Source organism: Acinonyx jubatus, chromosome B3, assembly GCF_027475565.1.
Source record: "Acinonyx jubatus isolate Ajub_Pintada_27869175 chromosome B3, VMU_Ajub_asm_v1.0, whole genome shotgun sequence".
Taxonomy (NCBI): Eukaryota; Metazoa; Chordata; class Mammalia; order Carnivora; family Felidae; genus Acinonyx; species Acinonyx jubatus.
In genome coordinates, this window is record NC_069386.1 from 79,804,007 (window position 1) to 79,821,310 (window position 17,304).

Consider the following 17,304-nt stretch of genomic DNA (forward strand, 5'->3'; position numbering starts at 1 on the left):
AATGTTCAAGAAAGAAATTATAATGGCCCACTACCCTGCTGTCAAAGTTAGCTTCTACTGACTTTTTGGCACATTCTTTCAGTTAAAAAAAATTCTACCAATATATAAAACAAAATTGGGACAATGCTTTATGTGCTGCTTTGTAGTGTACTGACTTCATTAACCACATTGTGAACATTTTACCCTGGTATCGTATAATCTTTATAATCTTTAAAAATGACTCTTAGAAATATATGCTATCTTAAGTAATTCTATAATTTATTTAGCTTTTAAACTATTAATGGATATTTAGATTGTTTTCCTATAAACAACTCTGAGCAGGAGCCTGTAAACTTTTTGTATCCCTTCATTCAATGTAGAAAGTGCCTAAATTATGTTTTTCCTGGCTAGTACCTCAGAAGTTTTAACTTTGTTTTATTCTTGCCCACCATATCTCAGACTTCTTTAAGTCTTACTAATTTTATCTTCAAAATGTCTCTTGAATTCATTCTTTCATCTCCATTCTTACTGTGATTGCAGTTGTTGAGTCTTAAGCATCTAACCTGGACTATTGTAGTAGCCGCATATATGACTGATCTTTTCTACCTCTGGTCTCTTCTTTCAATGTATCACCTATCTTAGGATCAAAATTGTGTTTCTAGAGCATAGTTATGGTCATACATTACCTGGCTTTAAAGTCTTTGATGTTTTCCCCACTGTCTGCTGAATAAAGTTTAATTCCTTCGTGTGATATTAAAAAGCGTTCATATTTTGACCCTGTCTAACCCTTTAACCTCATTTCTCTCTTCTCCTTTCCACAGTCTGCATATCGCAGGCAGCCTTAGCTGAACACATTAAGGTTCTTGCAGGCCTTCATGTAGTTTGTGCTCTTTCCATTTCCTGTGGACTTTCCCTCACCCCTGGTAATTCCTAACTCCCTTCTTTTAAGACTGAAGCTCAAACATTACCTATTCTGTAAAGCTCTGCTGTCCAATACAGTAACTACTAGCTACACGTGGCTATTAAAATTAGTTAAAAATTTGGGCGCCTGGGTGTCTCAGTCGGTTAACGTCTGACTCTTGGTTTTGGGTCAAGTCATGATCTCACCGTTTGGTGAGTTCGAGCCCTGCATCGGGTTCTGTGCTAACAGTGCAGAGCCTGCTTGGGATTCTCTCTGTCTCTGTCTCTGTCTCTCTTCTGTCTCTCTCTTTCTGTCTCTCCCAAAATAAATATACAGACTCAGTCATACTAGCTGCATTTCAAGTGTTCAATAGGTACATGTAGCTAGTGGTATTGTATTGGGCAGCACATATTAAAGAACCTTTTCCTCATTGCAGAAACTTCTATTGGACAGCACTGCTATAAAGCCTTTTCTAATATAATTGATTTTCTCTTCAGAGCTTCTATAACCTTTAAGATTAACTATTTTAAAAAGCCCTTAAATTCCTTTATGGGTAGGAAGGGACCAAGCCTTGTTCTTTTCATCTCTAGCATCTAGAATAGTGTATGGTCTGTAATTGAATTTCAAGATGTGTTGACTGTATGAACAAATGAATAATAAAAAAAAAATGACATGAATTTTCAGAAGTCATATGAATAATGAGAATGTTAGGGATCTTTCAAGCTAGAGAAATGCTGATTCCCTTTTGTAAAATGCGTGGTTATCATTTTCACTTCATTAATGCCTCACAAAACCTGAGACAGATGCTCAGTTTCTCTGATTCTTTTGCCATCAAAACACTGGGGAATTAGGTATTTTCCCCTGGGCAGTTTAATATAAGGCCAACATATACTGAATCTATGCCAGATATTTTGGGCTTTACATAAAAGTGTAAAGTATTTCCAGTAGATTCTGCACTATTACTTGGGTTTATATTCCATGAGCTGAGAGAGCAGACATTTAGTTTCTGTCTGGAATTCTCACCTCCTTAATGTTATTCCATTTTTGTAATATTTTTATGAGGCACTCTTTTTTTTTTTTTTTTTTTTTCCTGTTTTGCAGATAAGGAAGCAAGCATAGAGAAAAACTGCGTGCTCGCATAAGGTCACATATAGCTGTGAAGGGACTTTTTATTACACCTCAGCTGCCTCTCATTTGAACTGTTAATACATTCACTGCCTCTGGGTGACTTTGGTGATTTATATATTTTCTGATTGTTCATGGTCAGAGTATGTCTCTTGGTTTCTAGTTTTAAGAAAAACCAACAGCTTGAAAACAATACTAAAGAAGGAAATTATAGTGCCCTACTGTTAACATTTTGTGAATGACTGCTATGGCCTAATATTGTGCTTGAGCTAATTGGATCTAACCAGATGAGGTTAAAGGAATAACCATAAATTCTGTCAGGAGTAGAATTCCAGAAGCCTTTTGGAAGCGTTTAATTACTTTATGAATTGCAATTATCATCTTATGCCACTGGCTCTCTAGCTAGTTTTCAAAACACTTCGCAAAGCCCAACATCAACATTTAAAAAATTACACAATACAGTGCCTGGCACAAAGTTAGTGTTCAGTGATGGTTTGTTTAATGAATGTGTGACAAATAACGGAAATACTAGTAATTGGTAGTAATAGCACCTAACATTGTTGGATGTTTTCTGTTTGCCAAGCATTGTGCTAAGCTCTTCACTTGCATTATTTCACTTCACTCATTGACTGTTGAACACCTACAGTGTGCTAGGTACCATGCTTGGTGCTGGAGATCGAGTGTTAAAACAAAGATCTTGCTCCCATGGATCATTCTTTTTGGTGGGAGAGACAGGAATAAGCACATAAGCAAAAAACTTAATATAGTATTGGTTAGTGATCAATGCTATTGAAAAAAATAGATACTGATTAGGGAAAGCTTATCTGAGAAGGTGATATTTAAAGCAGACTTATAATGGAAAGAAACAGTGAGCCATCCAAAGTATTTGGGGGAACATTCAAAGTGGAGAGAACAAGTGTAAAAGTGAGCAAGGAAGCCAGGGACTAGGATCATCTAGGATCTTATAGGCTGTAGTGAGGATTTTGAATTTTATTCCAAATATGATGAAAACCCTTGGACATTTTTGGGTAATGGAGTGATATGATCTAGTTTTGGTTTTGAAAGGATACCTTTGGCAGCCTGTGTAGAGAATAGAAGTAGGGGGAGTGGGAAGAAAAGGGCAATAAGAATGGAAATAGTTATAGTACTCTAACAACCCTCTGAGATAGGTTCCATTATTTCCTCCAGTTTTAGTTTAGAACATTGAGGTCCAGAGATTTTGAGGCTGTTCATTGCTACAGATCTAGTCTGTTTTATGTAATCTCTGCCATTATATTATACTGCTTGACTTCTCTGAATGAGTTTTAAGCATTTTTGTCATTGTATGTCAATCCAATATAGCTAATATGTATATAGATTTCCAGTGAATATTGTCTTTCTTAATGAGATTGTTTTCTTAATATAGCAAGTTGTGAAAGCATATTTTACATAGAATTCGCTAATCTGTTACATTCTTTAATTGTTACTCATAGCAGAATGAATGAAGAACAGGTAGCCATCATTTGTCTGTCAGTGCTGAGAGCTCTCTCTTACCTGTGTGTGTCTGTATGGATAGTTGTGTAGGTAGTACAGGAAAACTTTTTTAAGTTTTTATTTTAATTCCAGTATAGGTAACATACAGTATTATATTAGTTTAAGGTATACAATACAGTGAGTCAACAATTCTGTATACAGTATTTGGTGATCATCATGGTAAGTGTATAAGAATATGTATATTCTTAATAAAAGGCACTCAAGGTTAGAATGCTTTTTTATTAGAACAAGTTTCTTCTTTATTTAAGCATAAACTACTCCAAGATTTAGCATCAGTGTAAAACTGATTGATGGAAATAATGAAAACGCGGTGATTGAATTAAAATAGAAAAACCAACACAATTTTTAGGTAATATGCTGTAGCAAAAAGAGCATGGGCTTAGGGTAAGGAAATAATCTTGGAAAAATTTCTTTAATCTTACTGAGCCTATTTCTCCATCTAAAGTGAAGATAGTATTGTGATAATTAAATGTGATAATGTATCTGCCGTGTCAGCTATATTGCTTTGTACATAAGAGTTAGTACATTTATAGTCTTATTAAAATCAGTTTTGTGGGTTCAGGCAAGATTGTTAAAAAAAAAGTTAGCAATTCCTAATTAATAGCCTAAATTCTTATAAAACCTTAGTGTTTTTGCTCATTTCCTTCTGATTTTAAGGCTCATGTCTTAAGGGTATTAAGCCCTACATAAGGGCTGCTAGAGGTGCTAATGGAATTATTTTAGCTTTTAGGAGACAAAATTCAGAGATGCAGGATAGCTGTCTTTAAATCTGTAAAGGGTCGTCCTATGGAACAAGGATTTGTTTTTTATGACTCAGGAGAACAGAACTACCATCAGAGGGTGAAAATTATTTTGGCTTATTGTAATAAGGACAGTTTCAAAAATAGAATGCTCTATCGGTGGGAACTGTTTCCACGTAGCTGCATCAGTTTTCCAGAATGTGTCAGGCACTGAAGGTTTTTTACTTAGTTTGAAGATTTTTTCAACTTGAGAATTACTAGGACGTAAGCTGCATGCAAGTAGAGATCTTGTCTTTCTTGGCCGCTGTGGTATCTTCAATGCCTAGTACTGTGCCTCATGTGTTTGTTGAATGAATGAATGAGTCAGTTATTCGTGGAAGTCATTTATGTACTTCACTTGTATTTTTCTTAAGTTTGGTTCTGATTTTGGTTGATGGTTTGAATATTTTTTTGGTTAAAAATGAGGGAAACTATGGGAAATTGCTGCTTGGTAAGAAAACAAAGGAGTTAGCAGAAGATTGCTCAACAGTGACAGTGGCTTTATCGATATATTGGGTCAGGTGATTTGGTGGGAGGTCTGTCCTTTAGATTGTAAGATTTTTAGTAGCATCTCTGACTTCTCAATACTCATCAGATGCCAGTAGCACCCTTCCTCTCATTCGTGACAATGAAAAATGTCTCCAGACATTGCCAAATGCCCCTTGGGGAGCAGATTGTCCCTTGTTGAGAACCACTGAGTTAGTGAATAACCCACTAGAACATACCTGTGCAAAAGACAAATCCAAGGAGCTCCCCTCTATGTCTAGATGAGATGCTACCTGTTTGTTTACTAAAGCCAGTTAGATCTTCAAAGTTAAAAAGGACAAATCCAATATTTTTATTATAGGAAATTAGAGAAAATAGTGTTTGTCATTTTAGAAAGCTCATTGCAAATTGTTTTAAGATCAGCGATGCACTGGTATCATATTTATGTTGAGGCCTATACATAGCTTTATAATAAAGAAGCTGTTTGTGTAATGCTCCTGAGTTTCTACTTTGCTTTGAAACATGAAGTTGGCTCTTTAGTTATAGCCTCTCAGTAAAAAAAGGCTTACTATATTTATTTGAATGTGGTAGAATTGTTTATGCTGTGTTTTTAGCCCCAGGTTGCTTTGACAACCATTATATGTTGCAATACAGGTGTGGAGAGTTCAGAAGTAGTGGTTGATGGAAATGGTGGCTTGTAACAATCAAAGACAAGGACAGCATGAAGAGTGAGTAGAAAAGGTAGCAGCAGCAGAAAGCTGAGCAGCTGATGAAAGATCCTAGAAGCAGGAATACTAACATTTTTTAAAGTTATATATAAATATTTAAAAATCTATGTTTTGACCTTAGTCTAGAAGTATGATCATCTCATGATGGATATAGTTTCATAAGTAATTATGGTACATACCATTCACATTGGAAATAAATTATTTTTAGCCTTTACTGAATTTTTACCTTTTTACTTCTCTTGCTAGTATTTATGTTTATATTTCTTCTTATTTAAATCTTCTGAAAGGCAAGTTCTAATAAATCCTTAGTTGCATTATATTTTAACTTAGTGTATTTTCTTGTCACATCACACTTTCTTTACAACATGTTTTACTGAACTATTCATGGTCTTGATTTAATTATAAGCTAGACATTGTTGCATTTTAATGTTCAGCACTTGCATACATATTGTGATGTAGTCATTGCTAAAATACAGTAGTCTCACTAGGCATTATTATAAAGAAAACATCTGTCAGCATTTTCATTATAAGCCCTAATTTATTTTTAAGAAGTTTCTGACTTGTCTGTTTCTAAATTGCTTTGGGTTAAAACCTAGTATAGAAGTTGTCAGCTGAAATCCAAGTTTTGTTACAAAGGGAAAAATTGAAGCTAGTGTTTTCAACTACTTTGCATCACAGCATTTAAAACACTCATATTTTTAGTGGATTCAGGTGCTTTTTACTTGATATTTATTTCTCATTAACCTAAGTGAGGAAATGGAAACTGACATCTAGTTAAATGGGTTGTTTCTTTTCTTGTGTTGTGCTAGAAAATATTTGAAAGATTTATTTGAAAAGTATTTACTTGAGTAGATACATTAAGTTTTTTTGTTAGAACCACCTTACAACATGAAAGTATCTTTGTAAAGCGCATAAGAAATCAAATCTAGGTTTACTGGGAACAGAGAAACTTGCAAAAGCATCAACTATAATGAGATTCTGAGATAGCTCTATGGTTGTAAAAGTGAATAACTTTTTTGAAAAAATTTTATGTTTATTTATTTATTTTGAGTGAGAGAGAGAGAACACACAAGTGAGCATGAGTAGGGGAGGAGCAGAGAGCGAAAAAGAGAATCCTGAGTGGGCTCTGGACTATCGACACAGATCCCTCTGCGGGGCTTGATCTCATGAACTGTGAGATCGTGACCTGAGCCAAAATTAAGAATCAGATGCTTAACTGACTGAGCCATCCAGGTGCCCCAAAAGTGAATAACTTTTTAATGATCAAGAGGTAGGATTCTTATTCTCCTTGTCCCTCTTCAAGTGGTATTATTTTGTAGTCACTAACCTGGTTGATTTCTGCCCCTCCATCTTTTTTAGTGAGGTGTCACATGCTATGAGTATATGTTGCTATGATATCATTCTTTCAAATTGCTTTTAAATACTTGAAAGCCAAAGTTATGACTTATTTGTTATCTGATTTTGAACTTGAGATTTTAGTATCCTCTTAAACTGATCACCTATATAAAAGGTGAACTTTAGTTAATGTAAACTTCATACAAAATAAAAAACATTAAAAAGCTTCTCAAAAATTGGATGAGTTTATTCACTTATAATTTTTCAACAAATATGTATATCTTACCTCCTATGTACTAGATAGTATATGCAGAATATATAATAATGAGCAAAACAGGCACAATCCATGCCCTTTTACATAATCTGGTAAGGGAGTTAGATAATAAGCAAGTAAAGAAATAAAAGTAAAAGAGCACCAATTTATTTCAGTCACATTTTATATTCCAAAGTCTTACCTTTTTGTAAATGATCCTATAATACAGACACCTATATTTAAATATACAAGTTTTTTATGTTCACTGGAACATAAAGATTAAAGCATCATATTACTTAAGTTATTCCTAAACTCTTATTATTTCTACACTAATGAAATCTTTTTGCTTATATATTTTAGTTAGTAACTGCTATGGTCTAGGAAATGGATTTTTGTTTTTCTAGTATTTGACCATGTAAACAGTATTATTTATTCTAATAGCTTTTCAGTAGAATTTCTAGGTAGGTGCTCCTTTCTTTTGTAATGCTTATATTTCTTAATTGTTTCTTATTGCATTGTCTAGAATCACCAGTTGAATTTTATTTAAAAAATTTTTTTAAGTTTATTTGTTTGTTTTTGAGAGAGAGAGGGAGAGCGCAAGCAGGGGAGGGACGGAAAGAGAGGGGGAGACACAGAATCCAAAGCAAGTTCCAGTCTCTGACCTGTCATCTCAGAGCACGACGTCAGGCTGGAACTCACTAACCGTGAGATCAGGACATGAACTGAAGTCGGACGCTTAACCAACTGAGCCACCCAGGTGCCCCACCAGTTGAATTTTAAATAGTAATAGTGGCAGAAGTTACCTTGTCTCACATATGATATTGATGGCAGTATTTCTCCTCTTTCACTATTAGGTATGATATTTGCTATATGTTCCTTTTAACAAAGACATTTCCTTTTATTCTCAGCTTATATAGATTTAATTGACTTAGTAAAAGATTCTGATTATATAATGGCAATTTAGGTAATTTGGACTAACTCTCCTGCTAAAGACAACTAAAGAAGCTGGGTAAAATATGAATCACAAATTCTTAGAAGAATCTGGGAGAGGATAAAAGTGATAGAAATAACCCCATTTCCTCAAAATTACTTTGTTCTAAGGATATTTGTTGATTGTAGCCTAACTAACAGCTTTGAAACTGATTTTTGCTTTCAGATGCTTCACAAGACTCTGGGGTATAAGTAAAACCTGGAGTCTGCCAGGAGTAGTCTGCCCTTACTCCAAGCTGGAACCACAGAATACTGGGCCCTCAGAGTCAAAGAGAACTGATACTAATTTAGCCAACATCTTCTAGATCAGGGAATTTTAAGTCTAGAACTTGGGTTACAATAGTCTTGGATTTGTAGAGAAATAAGAGAAGTAAATGAAAGTTATTGTTGGGGAGGATGCTATTATCCAATGCATCAGTTTATTTTTTGAAATAATTTTTTTTTCAATTGCATTGTCCAACATGCAGCCAAAAATAATCATGCGTAAAAGGACAAAAGGCACTATGAATAAGAACTAGCAGATATAACAGAAAATAGAAATAGACTCAGTGTAGATGAGGTATTGGAATTATTAGAGATAGACTATAAACAACTAAGTTTGCTATGTTCAAAGAAATAAATCCAAGAATGAAGATTTAACAAGGACCTGGAAACTAGAAAAAATTAAATCTAGCAGGTTTGAAAAGGAACTAGATAATTCTAAAACTTAAAAAATACTATTTAAAATTTGTTCATTAAGTTTAACATCGACTTAGTCACAACTGAAAAGAGAATTAGTGAACCAGAAGATTGGTTAGAAGAAACAGTCCACAGTGAAATGTAGAATGTGAAAAAGTAGAAAATCTGAAGAAAAGAGTAAGAGACATAGACATTCAGAGGAAAGAACTAGAAATTGAGACTCAGCTTGAATTCCAAATTCCATATTTAGGTGTGTAAAATAAATCTAACTTAGACACATTACTTTTTTTGTGACTCTGGGTTTTATCATCAGTTCTAAAATGGGTACTATTATGTTAATGCAATATTTACTTCTCTAGCTTAGTCCATAGAGTGCTCAATTTTTGTTGTTGTTGTTGTAACTCTCCTTTCTAGCATTCAATCGTTTAATAGAAACATTTACTAAATAACAACTGCCAAATCCTAAGGTGGGTGCTAGGAGTGGATACAAGAACACTTTGCTCATGAGAAGCTCAAAGACTACTGTCAAGTCTCATTTTGTAACTGGACAGATGAAAAACTGATTCCTGGAAATGCCCTGTGCTCAGAAAACTCAGAGTCAAATACTCAGCACTGTGGCAACTATCCACTATTGTGAATGGCATTCAGGAATATCACTTACCTCCTTTTTGAACCTTTCTTAGAAAAGAGCATCACTGATAGATAATCTGAATCTTATCTACAGCTCAGTCAGATTTATAGTATAACCTAAGGATGGGACTTGGAATTCAGGCTAACTCCAGCTTTCTAGTTCTTTGTATTGAAAGGAAGCTGAACACAGTTGTATTTATGTTACTACTTAGGCTGATTTTACTTCATTCCTTATTGAACTCGCTTTGTTTCAGAAGTAGTTGGTTGGATTAAGTTCTGGACAACTCATTTAATTATTCTGTATTTCAGATTCCTGTTATCAAAACCAGAGATAGCACTTTCTTTATATACTCTCAAAGCTTCACTGTGTTTGAAAACTTGAATTAAAGGACATTTGACCCTTGAACAACATGGTTTGAACTGCATGGGTCTGATTATACATGGATTGTTTTTTGATAAAGGCAGTACTGTAAATGTATATTCGTTTCCTTAAAAATTTTGAAAATCCAATAAAATTTAGTGGTTTCCTTTGATTGCCTCTGGCCCAGCTTTGGAAGGACTCTGTGGATTCTTCTGACTTTGTTTCCAGGTTGATGTTGCAGCTTTTAGGGCTTGCTTCTTGATTGATTGATTGCTTTTGTGCCTCCTGGGAAACGTGAATATACAGAACCTTCTTGGTCACCACAGTGGTGAGCTTTTCAGTAGTACAGAGGAGAAAGGTATACTCAGTCCCCAACTCCTTGCATATCTTTTCAAAGACATTATAGTTGGTCTTACGGAAGTTTTTGAGCATCTTTTTCCTCTGATTGCTGCTTATCAGCATATAGCACTTGTGGGCTTTGTCCTTTCAATATTTATGCATATATTCTTTATAACTGCAGATCTTGACAGTCAAGGCAACCATTAGAGTGTCCAGGGTACTGGTGTCCTCATGGTTTGCCATGATCTTGTTCATCAACTGCTCTTGCTTGATTTTTAGCTTCTTTTTCTGGTAGGCCATTTCCAAAGACAAAAGTCTTTGTATGACATCATTAGCCTTCTCATTTCCAGGAATGTTCTGGTAGTCTTTGAATAGTGTGGAAGGGGGTGGATCATCATCTTGACTAGGCTAGACTGGTTGCTGGATAGCATGTCTGCAAAGGGTCAGGAGGATGACCTCTCTAGAGGTGAAGGCACCACTGGTCAGAGGGAGACATGAACATCTTCTTAACCCCTCTCACAGCTCAAGGATTGCAGCCTGGGCCACTTTCTGGGTCTGAAGCCACCTCAACACCCGCCACACTGCCTTCAGCATGGTGACTCCTGACCCTGTGGAGCCTGTGCCATGGCCGCTGTCCCTTCTGTGATACCAACTGGGTTACACAGGCACTAACTACCGTGCTGGCTCAGGCTCCACCAATTTAGGATTCCAAATGATTTTCTTAGCATTTTCTTTTCTCTAGCTTACTTTATTGTAAACATGCAGTCTATAATATATACGGTATACAAAATGTGTGTTAATCAACTGTTCATGTTATCAGTAAAACTTCCAGTCAGCAGTAGGCTATTTGTAGTTAAATTTTTAAGAAGTCAAAGTTATTTGTGGATTTTTGTGTGGGGGATTGGTGTCCCTAGTTCCCCCATTGTTCAAGGGTGAAGTATATATACCAAAATCTAAAAAAATAGGAACGAGAGTTGAATTTTAGCACTTCATTTTTTGGGGACTAATGGTAAGGATTTTTAAACATTTTTTTAATTGCTTAATTTAATGAACTTAATTAATAGATTTTTGGTGTTAACAAATTTTACATTTATAGGATCATATTCCTTTAATGCAGTGATGGATTAAGTGTACCAGTTTTTAAATGTAGGATTATACTAATTTTTCTTTTTAGTGTATTAATTTCCTTATTGGAAGAACTCTTTCTCAAAATTCCCTGGACAAAATGCCTTTTTTGGGGAGTTAACTTTAAACAGAGCAAAGAATAATTTTATTTAAGTAAAAAATGAGTTTATTCAAGATTAGCAGAGGAATTACAATTCAGGACAAGCAAATTATAGTGAGCCATAGCCACGTCCAAAGAGGCAATGGAAAGGTCAGCTTTTATTAGGTTTTAGGAGGAAATTGGAGATAGTTGTTTGACCAAAGCTTTATTGGTGAAAAACAAGAGTTTGAGGTAGTGACAGTTTTTCTTTGGCTGCAATCAGTGGTTAGTGTGTTGTTGCTGTGGCAGGGAGGGATCCTCCTTCCTTAAAGGCAGGAGATAAAATTGTTGTTCAAAAGCTATACTTCCTTGTTCAAATAATTCTAACTTCCTTCTTCCTGCTGGTTATGTAGTGGTACAAGCACAGGAGCTCTCCTTCAGAGCTTCCCAACTCCTTTTATTTTGTTTTATTTTATTATTTGTATTTTATGTGTTTATTTATTTTGAGAGAGAGAGAGAGCATGAGCAGGGAAAAGGCAGAGAGAGAGGGAGAGAATCCCAAGCAGACTCTGCTCTGTCAGCGCACAGCCTGACATGGAGCTCAGTCCCACAAACCATGAGATCATGACCTGAGCTGAAACCAAGAGTCAGATGTTTAACTGACTGAACTACCCAGGTGCCCCCAACTCTATTTTAAATAAGGTTTTCTTTATTTCTTTTCATAGGATTATGAGTTGGTCTTTGTTTTCCATTTTCTTCTGTTATTTATTTATTCAGGTTTTCTACTTCTTCTTGTGTCAATTTTATTAATTTTTAGTTTCTTAGGAAATGATCCATTTCGTGTAGTTTGAAAATTTTATTGGTATGATGTTGTACTTAGTATTCTTTTATAATGTTAAAACATTCCTTCATAGCTGTTAAATCCCTTTTCTTATTTCTAATGTTTTTCTTAATGAGACTTGTCAAAGTGTTATTTTGTTTTACTGGTCTTTTTTGGGGAAAAACACTTCTGGTTTTATTGATTGAATTTACAGGTTATTTGTGTTTATTTTATTGAAGTATAATTTATACATAATAAGATGTAAGGATAAGTGAAATTTTGGTGAGTTTTGGATATTGAGTATATCCAAGTATTCAACATCCAAAATTAGATAAAGAGCATTTATCTCCATTACAATGGGAACTTCCCTTGTGCGCCTTTGCAGTCATTTTTCCCTCCCCATCCTTAGAGACCATCATTTTCTGAATTTTTAAAATCCATTACAATGGGAACTTCCCTTGTGCTCCTTTTCAGTCATTTTCCCCTCCCCATCCTTAGAGACCATCATTTTCTGAATTTTTAAAATCATACATTAGTTTTGTCTTTGCTCAGTATAAAAGTTGTGAAATTTATCAATGTATTAGCAATCTGTGTTTTTTTATTGCTGAATAATATTTCATCTTATGAATGTTCCTCAACTTGTTTATTTGCTGTCTTGTTGATGGAAAGCTGAATTGTGTCTTCCTCTTTTTTTTGTATGTGGTTATTATGAATATAATAAAATGGTTATTATAAACATTCCTGTACAAGTCTTTTTCATTTCTTTTGGGTTAATGCCTAGGGATAGGATGACTCAATTGTAGGATAGGTACACATTTAACATCATAAAAATGACCTAAGAGTTCTCCAAAGTGGTTGTATCATTTTATACCCCCATTAGCAGTATGTGAGAATTCCATTTGCTTTACATTCTTGTCAATATTTGGGGCTGTCATTCTTTTTTATTTTAGTCATTCTGTAAGAGTGTAGTAGTGTCTTATTTTAAATTTCCATTTAATAGACTTTTAAGATATGTCCAAAATGCCATTATTACATTGAAAATAATTAGCAAAAGCTCCTTACTATTGTCAAGCAACCAGTCTATATTTCCTCAGTAGTTTTATGAAGATTTTTAACATTTTGTTCAAGCCTGTACCCAAATAAATGCAATGCACCTGGCTCATATGTCTCTTAGGTCTTTTAAAATCTGTATCAGGTTTCAGCCAGAGAAGTAGACCCATAGGATATATTTAAAAGTTTTTATTTAATATATTTACAAATGGCCCTTGAACCACATAGATTTGAATGGTGTGGGTCCACTTATATGTGGATTTTTTTTGGCAAATACAGTACAGTATTGAATTTATTTTCTCTCCCTTAAGATTTTAATAAAATTTTTTCTTTAGCTTTACTATAAGAACATAGTATGTCAGTATAGAATACATTATACAATACATACATAATACAATATATTATGTTATTGGTAAGGCTTCTGAACATAGTAAGCTATTAGTTAAATCTGGGGGGAGTCACAAATTATATGTGGAATTTGACTGTGCAGGAGAACAGATCCTTGCCCTTAACCTCCACATTGTCCAAGGGTCAACTGTGTGTATGTGTGTGGATGGATGGATGGATGGATAGATAGATAGATAGATAGATAGATAGATATCTGTATGAATGTGTGCTAGGTAGGATCTGTTTTTGAATTCTTCATTTTTTTTTTAAAGTTTATTTATTTTTGAGACAGAGAGAGACAGAGCATGAACGGGGTAGGGGCAGAGGGAGAGGGAGACACAGAATCGGAAGCAGGCTCCAGGCTCTGAGCCATCAGCCCAGAGCCCCACGCGGGGCTCGAACTCACTGACCGCGAGATCGGGACCTGAGCTGAAGTCGGACGCTTAACCGACTGAGCCACCCAGGCACCCCTGAATTCTTCATTTTTTATCTGCCTCACACCAGTAGTATGTGTTCTTGACTACTGTGGTGTAAAGCTTTCTGGATTTATTTTCTTTTTCTTCTTATTTTTCTTTTTCTTTTCCTCTTTCTTTCTTTCTTTCTTTCTTTCTTTCTTTCTTTCTTTCTTTCTTTCTTTCTTTCTTTCTTTCTTTCTTATGAAATTTATTGTCAAATTGGTTTCTGGACAACACCCAGTACTCATCCCAACAGGTGCCCTCCTCAGTGCCTGTCACCCACTTTCCCCTTCCCCCCATACCCCATCAACCCTCAGTTTATTCTCAGTATTTAAGAGTCTCTTATGGTTTGCCTCCTTCCCTCTCTGTAACTTTTTTTTTCTCCCCCTTCTCCTCCTCACTGGACTTCTGTTGAATTTCTCAGGATCCACATAAGAGTGAAAACATATGATATCTTTCTTTCTCTGTATGACTTATTTCACTTAACATAACACTCTCCAGTTCCATCCACGTTGCTACAAATGGCCAGATTTCATTCTTTCTCATTGCCAAGTAGAATTCTATTGTATATATAAACCACATCTTCTTTATCCATTTGTCAGTTGATGGACATTTAGGCTCTTTCCATAATTTGGCTATTGTTGAAAGTGCTGCTATAAACATTGGGGTACAAGTGACCCTATGCATCAGTACTCCTGTATCCTTTGAGTAAATTCCTAGCAGTGCTATTGCTGGGTCATAGGGCAGATCTATTTTTAATTTTTTGAGGAACCTCCACACTGTTTTCCAGAGTGGCTGTACCAGTTTGCATTCCCAACAACAGTGCAAGAGGGTTCCCATTTCTCCACATCCTTGCCAGCATCTATAGTCTCCTGATTTGTTCATTTTAGCCACTCTGACCAGAGTGAGGTGGTATGTCAGTGTGGTTTTGATTTGTATTTCCCTGATGAGGAGTGACATTGAGCATCTTTTCATGTTTCTGTTGGCCATCTGGATGTCTTCTTTGGAAAAGTGTCCATTGATGTCTTCTGCCCATTTCTTCACTGGATTCTTTGTTTTTCAGGTGTGGAGTTTGGTGAGTTCTTCATAGATTTTGGATACTAGCCCTTTATCCAGTATGTCATTTGCAAATATCTTTTCCCATTCCGTCGGCTGCCTTTTAGTTTTGTTGATTGTTTCCTTTGCAGTGCAGAAGCTTTTTGTCTTGATGCGATCCCAATAGTTCATTTTTGCTTCTAATTCCCTTGCCTTTGGGGATGTGTCAAGGAAGAATTTGCTGCGGCTGAGGTCGGAGAGATTTTTTTCCTGCTTCTCCTCTAGGGTTTTGATGGTTTCCTGTCTTACAGTCAGATCCTTTATCCATTTTGAGTTTGTTTTTGTGAATGGTGTAAGAAAATGGTCTAGTTTCATCCTTCTGCATGTTGCTGTCCAGTTCTCCTGGCACCATTTGTTAAAGAGACTGTCTTTTTTCCATTGGATACTGTTTCCTGCTTTGTCAAAGATTAGTTGGCCATACATTTGTGGGTCTAATTCTGGGGTTTCTATTCTATCCCATTGGTCTATATGTCTGTTTTTGTGCCAATACCATACCATGCTGTCTTCATGATTACTAGCTTTGTAGTAGAGGCTAAAGTCTGGGATTGTGATGCCTCCCGCTTTGGTCTTCTTCTTCAAAATTTGGCCATTCGGGGCCTTTTTTGGTTCCATACAAATTTTAGGATTGCTTGTTCTAGCTTTGGGAAGAATGCTGGTGCAATTTTGATTGGGATTGCATTGAATGTGTAGATAGCTTTGGGTAGTATTGACATTTTGACAATATTTATTCTTCCAATCCATGAGCATGGAATGTTTTCCCATTTCTTTGTATCTTCTTCGGTTTCCTTCATAAGCTTCCTATAGTTTTCAGCATACAGATATTTTACATCTTTGGTTAGGTTTATTCCTAGGTATTTCATGATTCTTGGTGCAGTTGTGAATGGGATCAGTTTATTTGTCTTTCTGTTGCTTCATTATTAGTTTATAAGAATACAAGTGATTTCTGTACATTAATTTTGTATCCTGCGACTTTGCTGAATTCAAATATCAGTTCTAGCAGACTTTTGGTGGAGAATATTGGGTTTTCCATGTATTGTGTCATGTCATCTGCAAAAAGTGAAAGGTTGACTTCTTCTTTGCCACATATGATGCCTTTGATTTCCTTTTGTTGTCTGATTGCTGATGCTAGCACTTCCCAACACTATGTTAAACAACAGCGGTGAGATTGGGCATCCCTGTCGTGTTCCTGATCTCAGGGGGAAAGCTCTCGTTTTTCCCCATTGAGGATGATATTATCTGCGGGCTTTTATAAATGGCTTTTATGATGTTTAAGTATGTTCCTTCTATTCCAACTTTCTTGAGGGTTTTTATTAAGAAAGGATGCTGAATTTTGTCAAATGCTTTTTCTGCATTGATTGACAGGATCATATGGTTCTTTTCTTTTATTAATGTGATGTATCACATTGATTGATTTGCAAATAAGAAGTTTATTTATTTTGAGAGGGAGGGACAGGAATAGAGAAGAGAGAGAGAATCTCAAGCAGGTTCTTCACTCTCAGCACAGAGCCCAATGTGGGGCTCGAACTCATGATCTGTGAGATCATGACCTTAGCTGAAATCAAGAGTGGGATGCTCAACTTACTGAGCCACCCAGGTGCCCCTGGATTTGTTTTCCTTTTAAAGATTGTTTTGGGAATTTTAGATCAGGTGTATTTCCATAGAAATTTTAGGATTAGCTTGTCAATTTGTTCAAAATGTTTGCCAGAATTTTTCTAGGGATTGTGTGAATCTGTACCTCAATTTGGAGACAATTGCTATAGTAACGACATTGAGCCTTCTGACCTGTGAACATTATGTATCTTGCCATTTATTTAGGTTTTTAAAATATTTAGGGTTTTAAAAAATTTCTCTCACTAGTAATTTGGAGTTTAGTAAACTTGCATTTCTTTTGTTAGGCTTATTTTTAATTATTATTTTGCTTTGTTTTAAATTTCATTTTGTGTATTAATTAGTTTATAGAAACTATTGAATTTTATATATTGATCTTGTATCTTACTGCGTTACTAAAATTATTTAATCTAGTAATTTTTATAGATTTCATTGAGTTTTCTGCATGTGTAATCATGTCATCTAGAAATAATCTTGATCAGAAAAGCATATTACTTCTTTATCTTTCATTTGTGTGATACATACCTGAAAGCATGCTTCACAAACTGCTACAAACTTCCCCATTGTT

At 35.3% G+C, this 17,304-nt stretch overlaps 1 protein-coding gene and 1 pseudogene across 4 annotated transcripts in view; one reads left to right on the top strand and one right to left on the bottom strand.

The window, feature by feature from the left end:
- The window catches only part of NUBPL (NUBP iron-sulfur cluster assembly factor, mitochondrial), a 218,218-nt gene that overhangs the window by 112,578 nt on the left and 88,336 nt on the right, over positions 1-17,304 (top strand). The gene's annotated exons all lie outside the window — the stretch shown is intronic.
- On the bottom strand, positions 9,260-10,816 carry LOC128316013 (28S ribosomal protein S15, mitochondrial-like; annotated as a pseudogene).